Genomic DNA, 12,715 nt, shown 5'->3' on the forward strand with positions numbered 1-12,715 from the left:
TCGGAAAAACGTAAAAAATAGACTGGGAAAAAAAAAGAATTGGAGAATCGGTGCTACGTAACAGCGCACTATGCGGCCCGTGAAAATCAGTAAAATGTTTCGGCCACTTTTCACCTCGTCGTCATGATGCGTCGCGGTCCAAGTGCATTTTTCGACAGGCTCGTAAAAAATGCGCTTTTTTCGCGACCTCTCCTCATCCCCTCTTAATGCTCGTCTCGTATTCGATCACACTCGCGATCGAATGCGAGACGCGGTGGATTTTTCGAGCAGCCAGTTTCTCGATGCGAAAAACTAGCACATTTTCCATATTCCTTAAACCAGAAACTGAAACGATTAAATTAAAACGCTTAGCCGGCTTAATGTCTTCGAATCAAATTCACAGACACGAAGTTATTGCTGACGATTTCCTCTGCATATTTCATTCACTGTGCAATATTGAAGGAGGCGCGAATTTCAAATATCGAACCTCTTTGACGCGTTAATTACCGCGCAGCTACGTGCATTAACGTTAATGCACATTCAACTTTAATAAATATTAGAGCTCGTTGTATGTATACGCGTCATTAATTAGCGCTGGAGTTAATATCTATTATCTTTACATTGTCCGTGGAAATATAAACGCGGAAAATTCTGAACGAAGGTACACTTGAACAATTCTCTAATGAAGTTTGATTATAATATTTCCGCGCGTTTGCTCGCGAACGAGTCGATGTGCGCAAAAGTCGAGGGACGAAGACGTCGTTGGGGAAGCTGATCTTCCAAACCTTTCGCGTTTCGAAAGTGTAATAAGCAATTTCTGCAACATCAGCTCGTTCGACGATTCCGTCGTGGTTCGATGCTCCTTTTCACCGCGATGGTTATTAACTCGTCAGACGTACACGATAATAATCGTGTATGTCATATGGTTCCAGGATTGTCGTGGTAAACCGCGAGAGAACGATTAGCTCCCGCCATTTCTATTACACGCGTTCAACGACGTCGTCTACGTCAATCGTGTTCGACACTTTGAATCGCGTCTGATAGTTAAACGCGACATTCACCAGCGCGTGTAATTCGAGGCGCGTTAACCAGTTATTTCTGTTCACTCTGCTGTGTCATTATGTCCGAAGGCGAGCGTTGTTTACGTTCGCGTGCCATTTCTCGCGCAATACTTCGATCGACACAATCGTTCCACAAAAACCTACGTAACTGCTTACCTTATTTGTTATTAATTCCCGTCGTCCAGATATCCAGTTTCATTTCTCCGCCGCGTGTCCGTCGTGGTTAGTCTCTGTGCATATCTCGATCGCGTACTTTCGATACTTCTTATACATCGATACACCTTATACATAATACATCAAATTAACAATCGTTGTTATTCATTTTCAACTTGCGTGTGTCACAATTTCAGCTATCTGGACTTAAACGGCGGAAACGAAGTGCGTTCCAGATGTCCAGTTTCATTTCTCCGCCGCGTGTCCGTCGTGGTTGGTCTCTGTGCATATCTCGATCGCGTACTTTCGATACGATCTAACACCTTATACATAAATATCAAATTAACAATCGTTGTTATTAATTTTCAACTTGCGTGTGTCACAATTTCAGCTATCTGGACTTAAACGGTGGAAACGAAATGCGTTCCAGATGTCCAGTTTCATTTCTCCGCCGCGTGTCCGTCGTGGGTGGTCTCTGTGCATATCTCGATCGCGTACTTTCGATACGATCTAACACCTTATACATAAATATGAACTTAACAATGGTTGTTATTAATTTTCAACTAGCGTGTGTCACAATTTCAGCTATCTGGACTTAAACGGTGGAAACGAAGTGCGTTCCAAATATCCAGTTTCATTTCTCCGCCGCGTGTCCGTCGTGGTTAGTCTCTGTGCATATCTCGATCGCGTACTCTCGATACTTCTTATACATCGATACACCTTATACATAATACATCAAATTAACAATCGTTGTTATTAATTTTCAACTTGCGTGTGTCACAATTTCAGCTATCTGGACTTAAAACGGCGGAAACGAAGTACCAGAGAAGACGCAGGATCTCGACGTTTCCGTCCTTCTCGCTCGCGTGCCGTTCGCAGTGAAACTGTCTTCGTTGCGCGCGCACAGCGCGTGCTGTTGACCCATCGTCATGGCAACCGTGCGACGAGTCTACGCTCGTCCAAGGTGGATGGACTGCGGCCTGGCGCGACCGAACAGAAGTCAGTGCACGCGCGGACGTCAAGCCGTATGTTCGTGTTCTCTGTGCGCGAGCTCTTTGTGACGTTTCACTTTCCTCGAGTCGCCTTGTACGTATCGTCGTTTAACAGTGTTTGTGTTTCTCTGTACCACTGGACGAGGTCTCACCACAAATCGAGGGGGTTCCGTCAGCCAAGAAATCGTCATCGTTCGGCTGGAATCATGGAGTGACTGGTAGCCGACTGGATAAACAAGGTAAGCGTCCACGATCTATGAATTGGCGTTTATGCGAGGAGAAATCGACGCAAACGATAGCTTTTGGACGAGGCAGCGCGGTTAAAAGACGTGCGCGTGTTAACATCGTCACGATCGTAGGTCGTTGACTAACGCTCGGCTCGTGGAGCGGCAAAATTGAACCGATAAAACTGCTGGGTTATCGATGGCGTTATTATTGCGGAATACGACAGGCGTTGTAATAGGAAGCGATGGGGTTATACGCGGTTCCAACGAACGATATTCCATCGACATTATAGCGACGTTATATTCGATCGAATGGCGCGATAGGATAATGTCCACGTAGTTCGATAAAGAAGCATGGAACGCGCCAAGGAAAGAACATGGCTTCCGACATCGAGCCGCTTGAATATAGCCACGAGGCGATTATCTGCGTAACGAGGTAATTTTTGTTTCGATGAGGTATTTTGTGATAAGAATAATGCGTGTTAATGGAATTGTGTAATGTAATTGTGAACTGCGTTTAGCTGTTATGTGAGGATGACATCGCGTTTTGGCCAAACATGTTGATGGAACCAGTGCTTCTCAAGGGCGATCCTTGTCAACGATCGGTCGAGTGGTTCGTTCTGCTTTTAGTTTCGAAGATGGGCTTCGTTGCGAGTGCGCCGTTCATCAAGTTACGATGAAAGCGGCGTTATTCTCCGGCTAGATGCACTTTCGTGATTTTTTTTCGCCAGCCCCGTCGTTCCGATTTCGGTCGAGATGAAAAAGCCTTTCATCCGGTCGATCGACCCTTTTAACCTTAACGTTGTACACATAGTTACTGGCTCTTTGTTCGAGCTTCTGTTTAGCGATCTCCGGGGAAAATTTAGTCCAGGGTTTTCCCTCGAAAACAGAGGATCGTTATTTCTTTTTATACAACCTTCGATCGGGAGACGATTCTCGAGGCTTCGTGCTTCGAAATTTGTTTGTTGTCGCAAGCTCCTTGTCCGCTGGGTACGCGTGGAAGCTCCATTTTCCACGCTCCTCTTGGCCATTTTCCTTCCTATTGTATACTCTTATCACAGTTTCTTAAGAATGTTTGAAACGCGACAAACGTTCACGTAACGTCCCCTTCCTATTTACATCCGTGGAACGCGTTGGCAAAATTCAGCTACGTGAAAGCTGGAACGATCCAGTAAAAAATGATCGTTCCTTATTTGTATCCACGAAACGTGTCGACAGCAGTTTGGCTCTCAAAAAATATCAGTGAATTCAAAATAAAAATCAAACAAGTACTGTTGTTATAAAAATCCAGAATAGAGAGTATCGAGTGAACCGGAAGTTGGTTGGACGAACGAAGTCCCTCGATTACACCGTCGCTCCATCTCGAGCGATGTAATTCGAGCAAAAATCGTTAGAGCAATCCACGGTAGGAACAAAATGGCTGCTGCCGGCAGGATGCAGCCACGTTGAAAAGATCTCGGCGAATTCCGGCACCGCGTCGGTTCCAGGCGTCGTCCACGGCTTCCGTTCCAGCTCGATGTCTCAAGGTTGCCGCACGCGAAGACGTGCTTCGCCCCAAATATTTCCCTCCCGAATAAGCTTCGCGTCGCTTTTGTTTTCGTTTCCACCCTCCACGGTCGTTCAAAGAGATCCGTGGCTGCCCTCAAAGCGAGACGAAGACTCGACGGTATTCCCGGCACGATTCCTCGCGTGCATTTGCATCCGGACCAGGCGCCCGTTTGTCCATTTACGCGAACGACAGCGGCGAAACAGCGTCGTGACTGCCTCCTTTCCCTTCGTTTAAACTAGTTTCCCACGGGAACGTTAATGGAAGTCTGGTTGTTAATCTTCTTTCACTCTGTTTCGGGTTTTACTTCGGTTAGGGTGAGTACGACATTATTGTTTCCAACAAATTGTCTTAAGCTTTACTATCGATACTTTCATGCCACGATTTTTGTTTTTATTTTTAGTGTTCGAAGATTCCGAGGTCTCGCGAGTATTTTGTATTTTCTCGAGTTGCGATCTTGCGTCTCGCGCGAGGACGTCTTCGTTACGTATTCCTTTCTAAGGAGGATAGTACTGAACTCTAATTGTACAGATTTGCGAACGTGGTGGGTGTTTGAAATCTATAGTGATTTCAAACTTCCGTTCGGCAGTGTGGGTGAACGTGTGACTCGAAGTCGGAGAATGTTATGCAAAGTTAGCATGTTGCGCCGTGTCGCGTGGGTGGTCAATAATAATTAGCAGATGCGGAAGTTTCATTAGGCGAGGGAAAATGTCGCGCGCCGTACCATTTAAGTGAATTAAACGCAAAGAAATCAATACTTGGAGTGAATTTCTTCGAATTAAATTAGCGTTCACGTGATTAAAAATTGAATGCCCGTTCGTACGATCGAATTTATTGCTCGTCGTTATTGCGAGGACACCTGTTTCTACGAGGACTGGTTTCGTCAAACGTCTTTTCTCTCTTCGACTACGATCCACTTCAAACACTAAAAAAGCACTGTTTTCAATGCAACACTTCGAATCTCGAAAATCACCTGAAGGAAAAAAAGAAAGAGCCAAGGCAACGTAGAACGCGATACAGCCGAGGAATTTTCGGTTTCCTCGGTGAATTCTATTACGCGGAAGGGTTAACGCGACGCGGGCGTAGCTTACCACGGAGATATTTGCCTTGGAGGAAGAAATATTTAGGTAGACCAGAGATAACCTCGAGTCCTGTGAACTTCGTTCGAGGAAACGGAGGCAGCCGGAAAAACTTGCTTGACGTGAATTTCGCGAATGTTCAGGGAACGAATCGCGAGCGTAGCAACGCGCGAAATTTCGGTTTGTCGATCTCCTGCGCGTAATAGCGAAAAATTGTCATCCACCCTGCTTGAATCCAACACATCCCCTTTTTCCATCCAATTCTCCTCGAAAGTTGGTAAATGTTAACGATCAACAAGAATCGCCAGCAGTTCCTTCTCACTGGGGGATCCGTTCTTCCGATCGAAATTAGAGGAACGAAGGGGGTTGCGTTTGCATCGCCTTGCAATCGAGGGTTGTTTCGTCGTCTCGAAAGTGAAAGAGGCGAACGTCTCTCCCGTCGTCTCGTTAACGCGAGAGAGGAGAGTAACCGTGCACTCTTCTTCCTTCCGTCCCTCTTGTTCGCTCGCGTTTTATTCCTCGTCCATCGTCGAACGAGTATCGAGGGGGTTGAAAAGGGGAAGCGACGCGTCGCGCGGGAATTCGTCCCAGTGAAAAACTGCTGCGTCTCGCGCTGTCATCTCGACGGCGATTACTGTTTCGATGGACTACGATGCTCGATCGACGTCGTTTATTTACGGGCTCCTATTATTGGACGGCATCTCTTTCGCTATGCTCGTCTCGTCGATCGAAAGAATCATGACGTACTCTGATAAGGCTGATGTTGAAGTTTCGTTCGTAGATTTCAGGAATTAAAATTATTCTTGACTAAACGTGTCTCCAAATTGTTAATAAGAAAGAGTTGGAGTTTGTTCAATTGTAATCTGTACTATGTATAACGTGTCCACAGGATCTGGTATTTAATTATTAGTGGAGAAGAGTGGCATCGTCGTAAAAAAAACACATTTCATACGCAACGCTCTTTACGCAGTGCAGGAGAATTTCAGACAGAAGACGTCCAAAGATGTTCCATTCTTCCACTGGCTCTTCGTGTATCGTTAAAGATTGCTGGAGAGAAGAGTCTGTCACGCCGTGAACTAGAAATATATTGCTCCGTTTGAAGCAGCAAAGGACTTGTTCGTATTTTGAAAGCATTCCCTTCCAGAAAGAAATTGTCCTCCCCGTACAACGCTCTCTTTTGTATCTTTGCTCCATGGCTGCATCAATTTCTCTATCCTCCTCCCTGGTACTTTCTTTATTCAACTCTTAATCGCTTATCGTCCACTCGAACGAAACGCGCGATGATTCGTGAAATTTGCACGTATCCAAGTAGTTTTCTATCAGGCTCGATGAATTCGATCTGAGATTCGAAATTAACATTTCAAGGTATAATCAACGAGCCGGTAATATTTATAGGTGGATCTGGATCGGTTCCAATCCGAGTAAACTCGGTTGCTTTTCCCTCCACCGATGCCAGATAGGAAACCGTGGAATTATTTTTTTGCTATACCCCCCCAACTGCAAATTACGAGCTCGTGTCTCCGTTGCACGCGGACGGTGGCCGAATCTAAAACGAAAACACGTCCTGCCTCTAATGAGACCACGTTTATCTTTCTTTCCATCGACGGACGATCTATTATTCCAGCGAAATATCTCTATTTCCGTCGTGGCTCGACCACGCCGCTGGACTTCATCGTTAGACTTTACAATATTAACCAAACTTCCCGTCGAGTCGGGGTACGGCGTCGAAATAAACGATTTCCTTCATTTAGAGCTACCGATAAATCGGTCCTGAAAATTTACAGCACATCCTGCGTACGAATATACTAGTTACCTTTTATTCAACTACAGATCTGCCACGAATATAAATATTCTTCGAATAATATTAACAGAAATGAATTCTAGCGAAATTATAAAATTCCACGTCGAATCGCCTCGAGTATAGCGATCGTTTACTTATTTCCAAAAACAACAGCCCTGAAAAGCGGCGCGAAAAGTTGGAACCGCAAAAAAGCCACCCCTTGTTACGTTGACGCGAGTCGACGCGAGTCGACGCTCTCCTCACCCGTTTGGTATTATACACCGCGGGGGAAACGGCTGCAAATATTTTCTCAAACGGATCCTCGACGGCGATTTTTCAAACGCGTGCATACACGGCTACCCTATAGCGACTATTCGACGCGCGATGCAACTATTCTCGCAGCGGACAGTGGAAAAGGTTTAAGCGCGATCTGGCATCGGACCAATTTCGCGTCGATCGCCGCGCCCCTTCTCCTCTCTTCGTGCACGTTTCACCGTTCGTCGGATGGTCGTTGGTTCGTGCCTGGTAGACCAGGGGAAAAAAAGGAAACGGAGCTCGTGAATAACCCCATTCGCGTGTAATCAGTACGCGAAAATGTCCCGGGACGCTTTATTGAACCGATACCAGTTGTTTTTTCTTTCGATCGACTCCGATTCACCCTTCGATCTTGGCTCGCTTATCGTATTGGCGATATCATCTGCGCGAGGCTCGCTCGAAAAACAACCCCGTTTCACGGTACGTCGAGGCGGGTCGCTCGATGCGAATTTCTGTCGAATTAACCCTTTGACTGCTGACCACTGACTGGTGAGCTAGGTGGTAAGCTGCAAGGGTAATCGTTGCACAGAATCAATGGCGCTTATGGGTTGCGTTGGGTCGTTCTACGTATACATATATGCATGAGATTGGCGAGTCGCTTTTGTAGTCCATGTTTGGAACTCCTGTTCGAATTGTATTTGCCGTTATTTCGCTGTTTTACAAATTTAATAAAAGGTTATGCTTCGTTTTGTTAGAAAGTATGATCGACGATTTTTATCGAGTCGATATTTCATTTATGGAACGAAGCACGTTCTGGTATCTCGCACGGAGGGTAGAAGGAAGCAGAGTTGCCTACCATGGATTTATTGGTCTCGTCGAGGTCGACGAACTAATCTTGTTCTACATTATATCGTTGAATTGCCATTTCATTCGGGAAATGGTTTATGTTTCGGGGCATTTCGCGGCGCTGAGTAAAAATTTGTCTTGTTTCCCCGTTTGTAACGCGATTTCGCCGAGTTCGAACGAAGTTGGGTGGGGAATAAACTCCCTTTCATAATACACGGAGGCGGACGCTTGCGAATTTTCGTCGAATTAATTTTCCGCTCGTTTGGTAGAGTCCGCGCTTTGAATTTTCCCAGTTACCAGCTGGAATTGTGTTCCCCGCGTTATCAATAGGAGAATTTTACGAATTTCGTTATTGTTGAAAAAAGCGAGCGATTTTTTCGAACGAACACGGCTCGCGCTCGAAAGCTATAGCAGTAATAATTATATGTACATCGAGGCGAGAAAGTTTGAAATCGACACGAATCGATATCGAGTAAAAACCTGAAGTTCTCTCGAGCAGAAAGGGTTAACGTGTATTTAATTCTCTGAATCGGCTCGAGGCGCAAGAAATAAACGAAGAAAGGGTCGAAGCATAATGAAAAAGCGATCGCTATCTCTGACCAGACGTCGCGATCCCGGCTCTCCTTCGTCCGCAATTAGTCGCCGTTACCCAAGGGTGGTTGCCCCATGAGAATCCCGTTAAGACGAGGGATTTCGCGGCGCGCACCAGAGGAGGATCGGTTCAGCTACGCGAGACATAATTAAACCGCCTTAAACTTTTCCATTCCGCGTTAAATCCCGCTTTTATCGCCGCTGGTTCGAGTCGTCGGAACACCTCTTTAAATATCGCGGCAAGTTTCGCTTTCAGCGAGAGCAACGAGTCTGCGAGAATTTTCACGCTAAAGATCTCCCCTTTAGAGAGAGAAAAAAAGAGACAGAGGGGCAGCTGTTAATCATCCCTTCCCGAAATAAATTAATCCTTCGAGGCTTCGATGTTAATTACATGCACACTGCATTTCGCACGTACGTCTTCGTCTCTACACAGATATACATTCTACGAATTTTTCCCTTTCGAGAGTATCGAGCGTCGAATTAATCGCGTACCAATGGTTGGAATTAATGGTTCGAAGTTAATGCTTGGTGGAGAATTGAATTTCGCGGAGCATCGAATTTTCATTTTCGTTCGCAGTCGATTTTTAATTGAAATTTAGTAGGGTTTCGCGTTACCGTATCGATAATTACAATTTCGTTCGTTTATCGTAGAGAAGAGAAACAATATCCAAACTCTTCTCTGTCTGAGCGGGGTGGATGGAGAAAATGGGGGCGGAAGAAGACGGTGTCCACGGAGCAGCAACGTCAGGGACAATACACAGGTTCTCGTTAATTTATTTATGGGGTTAACTCCGCTGTCGAGCGAGCACGGTGTTAGCGGCGGTGCTAATTTCAATTGTAATAAGGTTATTCGGGAGGCGGGTGCACGAGCGGCGGAGTAATTCGTTGGATGCTAGGCGCGCGAGTAAATTTCGAGGTGCACGTGCGTCCGCGCAGATGTTGCCGAATGACGACACGTATAAACTTGGAATTTCGAGTATGATGGAAACAGTCTGGGATCGGCAGACGTTATCGAGAGCATCCAGAGACGGCTAAGAACTCGTCGCGTACCTGCTCCATCTCGAGTTCGATCTTCCGCTGGCAAGTTACGAGGGTTGTAAAATCGCTTCCGACGCTGGCAAATTGATTGATGCAAATTGATGCAGACGCGGTTACGTTTTGCTCCTTTCTCCTTTAAATACGTACGTACATGTAAGCATAAGTTAGACTTTTTTTTTTAGAAATCGTAAGAGCATGGACTTAGCAATGGCAAATAATTATTTGTCGTGCTTAAGGTTATCGCGAGCGTTTTTAAGCCAAGCATATTTTGTGCTCGCTGCTTAAGCGCTTTCAGAGCCGCGCTTGTAAATCGTATCGCGCGATGCGTTCGTTAGGAAAATTTTAATCGGTCGTTACGTATAAAATAACTAATCTTTGCTGGTAGCTGGAAATATGTTCCTTAATCCTATTATACCCGACTTTTTCCACTTGTAATCGCGTTCCTTTCTATCAGAGAGCGTATCGCGTAACCCATTTCATGGGTATTATTTTTAAGCTGGTGTCCGAGTTAGCCAGGAATTTATTTCCCGTCAGGTGGGAACAACTTTTCTATGCCGGCCGTGTTTAATCTACTTAGAAGGGATGCCTTTTTATACGTTCGTAAAACTGTTTCGTTCCCGATTCTTTTACCGCGTCAGCCTCGTTTGCGCGTCCTTTAAACTTTCAGATCAAACGTCTTCAGATAAAACAGAATTAAACGACAACTGCAATTAATACATCTCCCTTTTCCATTATGAATTCTGCTGAAAATCTACTGCCTGCAAAAAACTATTCCTCTTTCGTTCCTTTATCAGAGCTCGCAATAAAAATTGATAACACGCATCTCGCGCATTTGTCTCCTTTGTATACACGCTGAGAGTTTCAGCGAAATCTGTAAAGAAGCAAAGCGAAGCTCGCATGAATGCGCATTAATTGTATCCAGAGGTCGAAGCATATTTCTATTGAAATAGCATTTTTCAATCGCGTTTACGAGCGTATAAATCCCCGCAAACACCCGCGGTCCGCTATTAACTGTACCTTCAACAAAACCATCCCTTATCGAGCACGAAACACGGTTCTCCAATAACCCAGAGAGCCGTTCGAATCGATAAGTTCCCATACCGGTGAAAATGTATCTTCCCGTAATCTGGGGGACCTGATTTTCGTATCTGCGATCGTGGCTCGTTTGGTATCCCCCGCGCGTATATATCTCTGCAGCCAGAAGGGGTGGGTTACGCGGCTGGCCAGATCTCCCTCCCTCTCTCTCTCTCTCTCTCTTTCTCTCTCCCTCTTCCTCTTCTTCCTGGCCGTCTTTCGAAAGGTCGTAGATAGCCAGAGCCAAAAAGGGGGACGCGGCGGTGGAAGAGAGTAACGTGGAACGGGTGCCACGGAGATAAAAAGGGGATTAAGACGCGGATTCAACCGCCCTTACTCCCGCGGGCGCTCGTTCTTCCGTGTAATTGTAAACTTGTAGCCGCGCTCGTTGGTCGTAAATTTCGCGGCCGTCGGGGCATACTTTTAAAATTCAGTATTCGCGTGTACCGCGTCCGCTGGCAGGCCCTATTGTGCTGGGACCAGGCCGCCGCGTGGAAAGGGGTCGGAAAGAAGCGAAAGAAAGGGCAATAGTCGCGAGGGTAGGTAATTCTATCGCCGTGCCAACCGCTTGATGCATTGATAAGGCGAAGTTGGTGAAGGCCTCCTTTGTCTCGGCTGGTGGGGCTTTTTGTCGCGTTCGCGCGACTCGAGAGCCAGGGGCTCTCGAGGGAACTTTCCGTGCCGCTTCGGTTAACGAGTATCCCTCCTCGGCACCGACTTGCACCTTTTTACCTTCTTCTCGTATTATTAGCCGCCCGTGGAATTCACTCGTTCTTCTCTTATTTCGATACGAATCGTTTCTTGTGCCTGCGATTTACTTCGTTCGTCGCGTTTCGTTCTGTGGATGGGGTTGTTCTGCGACGTTTGAGCAGAATGGGAGACGAGGGTGCGTTGCAGATAGTTTTGCTGTTACTCGTTCTCTATTTCGCAGTTATCGATGTGCTACTCTAGTACTTGCAATTCCATCAGTTCAGCACCACCATATATTAAAAAAATTATATAGAAATTAGCATTGCTTCGCAAAATGGTAGAAGAAGATTCGTCACCTAGAAATAGAAATTGAAGACAATCACGAACGAACAGAATCGCAGCGTAACAATGATTCACCAGCAAAAAATTAATTCCAACCTTGGAAACGGGATCGTACGCCACCCAAGGGACCGTTCCGTGCTCGCAGGATATTCGAGGGCCTCCCAGGGGGGCGCGCGATGAACATAACTCGATCGGAATTGAAAGACATAAAATGGCGGAGAATGTTCCCAGCCCGCGAAGGAATGTAATTTTTTGGGAGGACGCTCGCGCGGAAAACAAGATTACCCCGGGAGAAACATAATTCCTCGACGACTCTCGGCTCGTCCGTTGTACTCCACCGGAACCAATTCACCCAGGCGAGTCACTCTCTCTTTCTTCTCTCCCCTCGTTCTCCACCCAGTCTTTTCAACCGCTCGTCAAACCCTCCCGCAGCGTTTTCCATTCACGCAGAAAACGAGATCGCGTTAGAGTCTATGCTAGGACGGTATAATTTTCGCGGACGCCTCGCGAACGTGGACTACCCGCCCCTGGCTGACTGAAAAATGTCCTTTCTTTAATGACGTGTCACTGGCTGCGAACTTAGGGCCGCGCTTTCTATTAAAACTTACTCGCAGACTTGTTTTCCAACGGGAATTGGTCGGTTCAACCTCTCCACGGATGGGATTACCTATCCTGCGACTCTTTGTGGGCCGTTCAGATATGTCTGGCAATGGGGGTGGTTTCTCACTAAGGGTCCTCGTGGCTTTACGAATATTTAGAAGGGACAGACTTTTCTAAGTTGCTTCCTCTTTTTTTAAATCAAATTGTTCCGCTGTAATTGACACGATATGATATATTAATCGGTGTTTGATAACGAGTTTGATTTTGAGAGGAGGGTAGGTTTTAATGAAAATTTTTTACTCTTCCGTCGAAAGCGTGTACGCGTAACTGAATATTAAAAATATAGCCGTGTAAAGCTTACGTTATTTAATCATAGTTCTGAAATATAAAATCCTCTCTTGCATCTTTATAAAAAAGATTTAAGTGACGTGTACGTAGATTTTCGTTCAAACGTCGCTATTTCTC

General features: G+C 45.9%; 2 protein-coding genes across 3 annotated transcripts in view; both read left to right on the top strand.

The window, feature by feature from the left end:
• The first annotated feature begins 2,306 nt into the window (after positions 1-2,306).
• Positions 2,307-12,715, top strand: part of Rho-6 (serine protease rhomboid 6) — a 117,575-nt gene continuing 107,166 nt past the window's right edge. For both annotated transcript variants that reach the window (XM_076900023.1, XM_076900024.1), the window contains exon 1: positions 2,307-2,424. The gene's annotated coding sequence lies outside the window, so the exon portion shown is untranslated. The remainder of the gene's footprint in view (positions 2,425-12,715) is intronic.
• LOC143426505 (uncharacterized) overlaps positions 2,735-12,715 on the top strand; it is a 185,253-nt gene continuing 175,272 nt past the window's right edge. The window contains exon 1 of the mRNA XM_076900025.1: positions 2,735-2,745. The gene's annotated coding sequence lies outside the window, so the exon portion shown is untranslated. The remainder of the gene's footprint in view (positions 2,746-12,715) is intronic.

This window comes from Xylocopa sonorina, chromosome 8 (assembly GCF_050948175.1).
Source record: "Xylocopa sonorina isolate GNS202 chromosome 8, iyXylSono1_principal, whole genome shotgun sequence".
Classification (NCBI taxonomy): domain Eukaryota; kingdom Metazoa; phylum Arthropoda; class Insecta; order Hymenoptera; family Apidae; genus Xylocopa; species Xylocopa sonorina.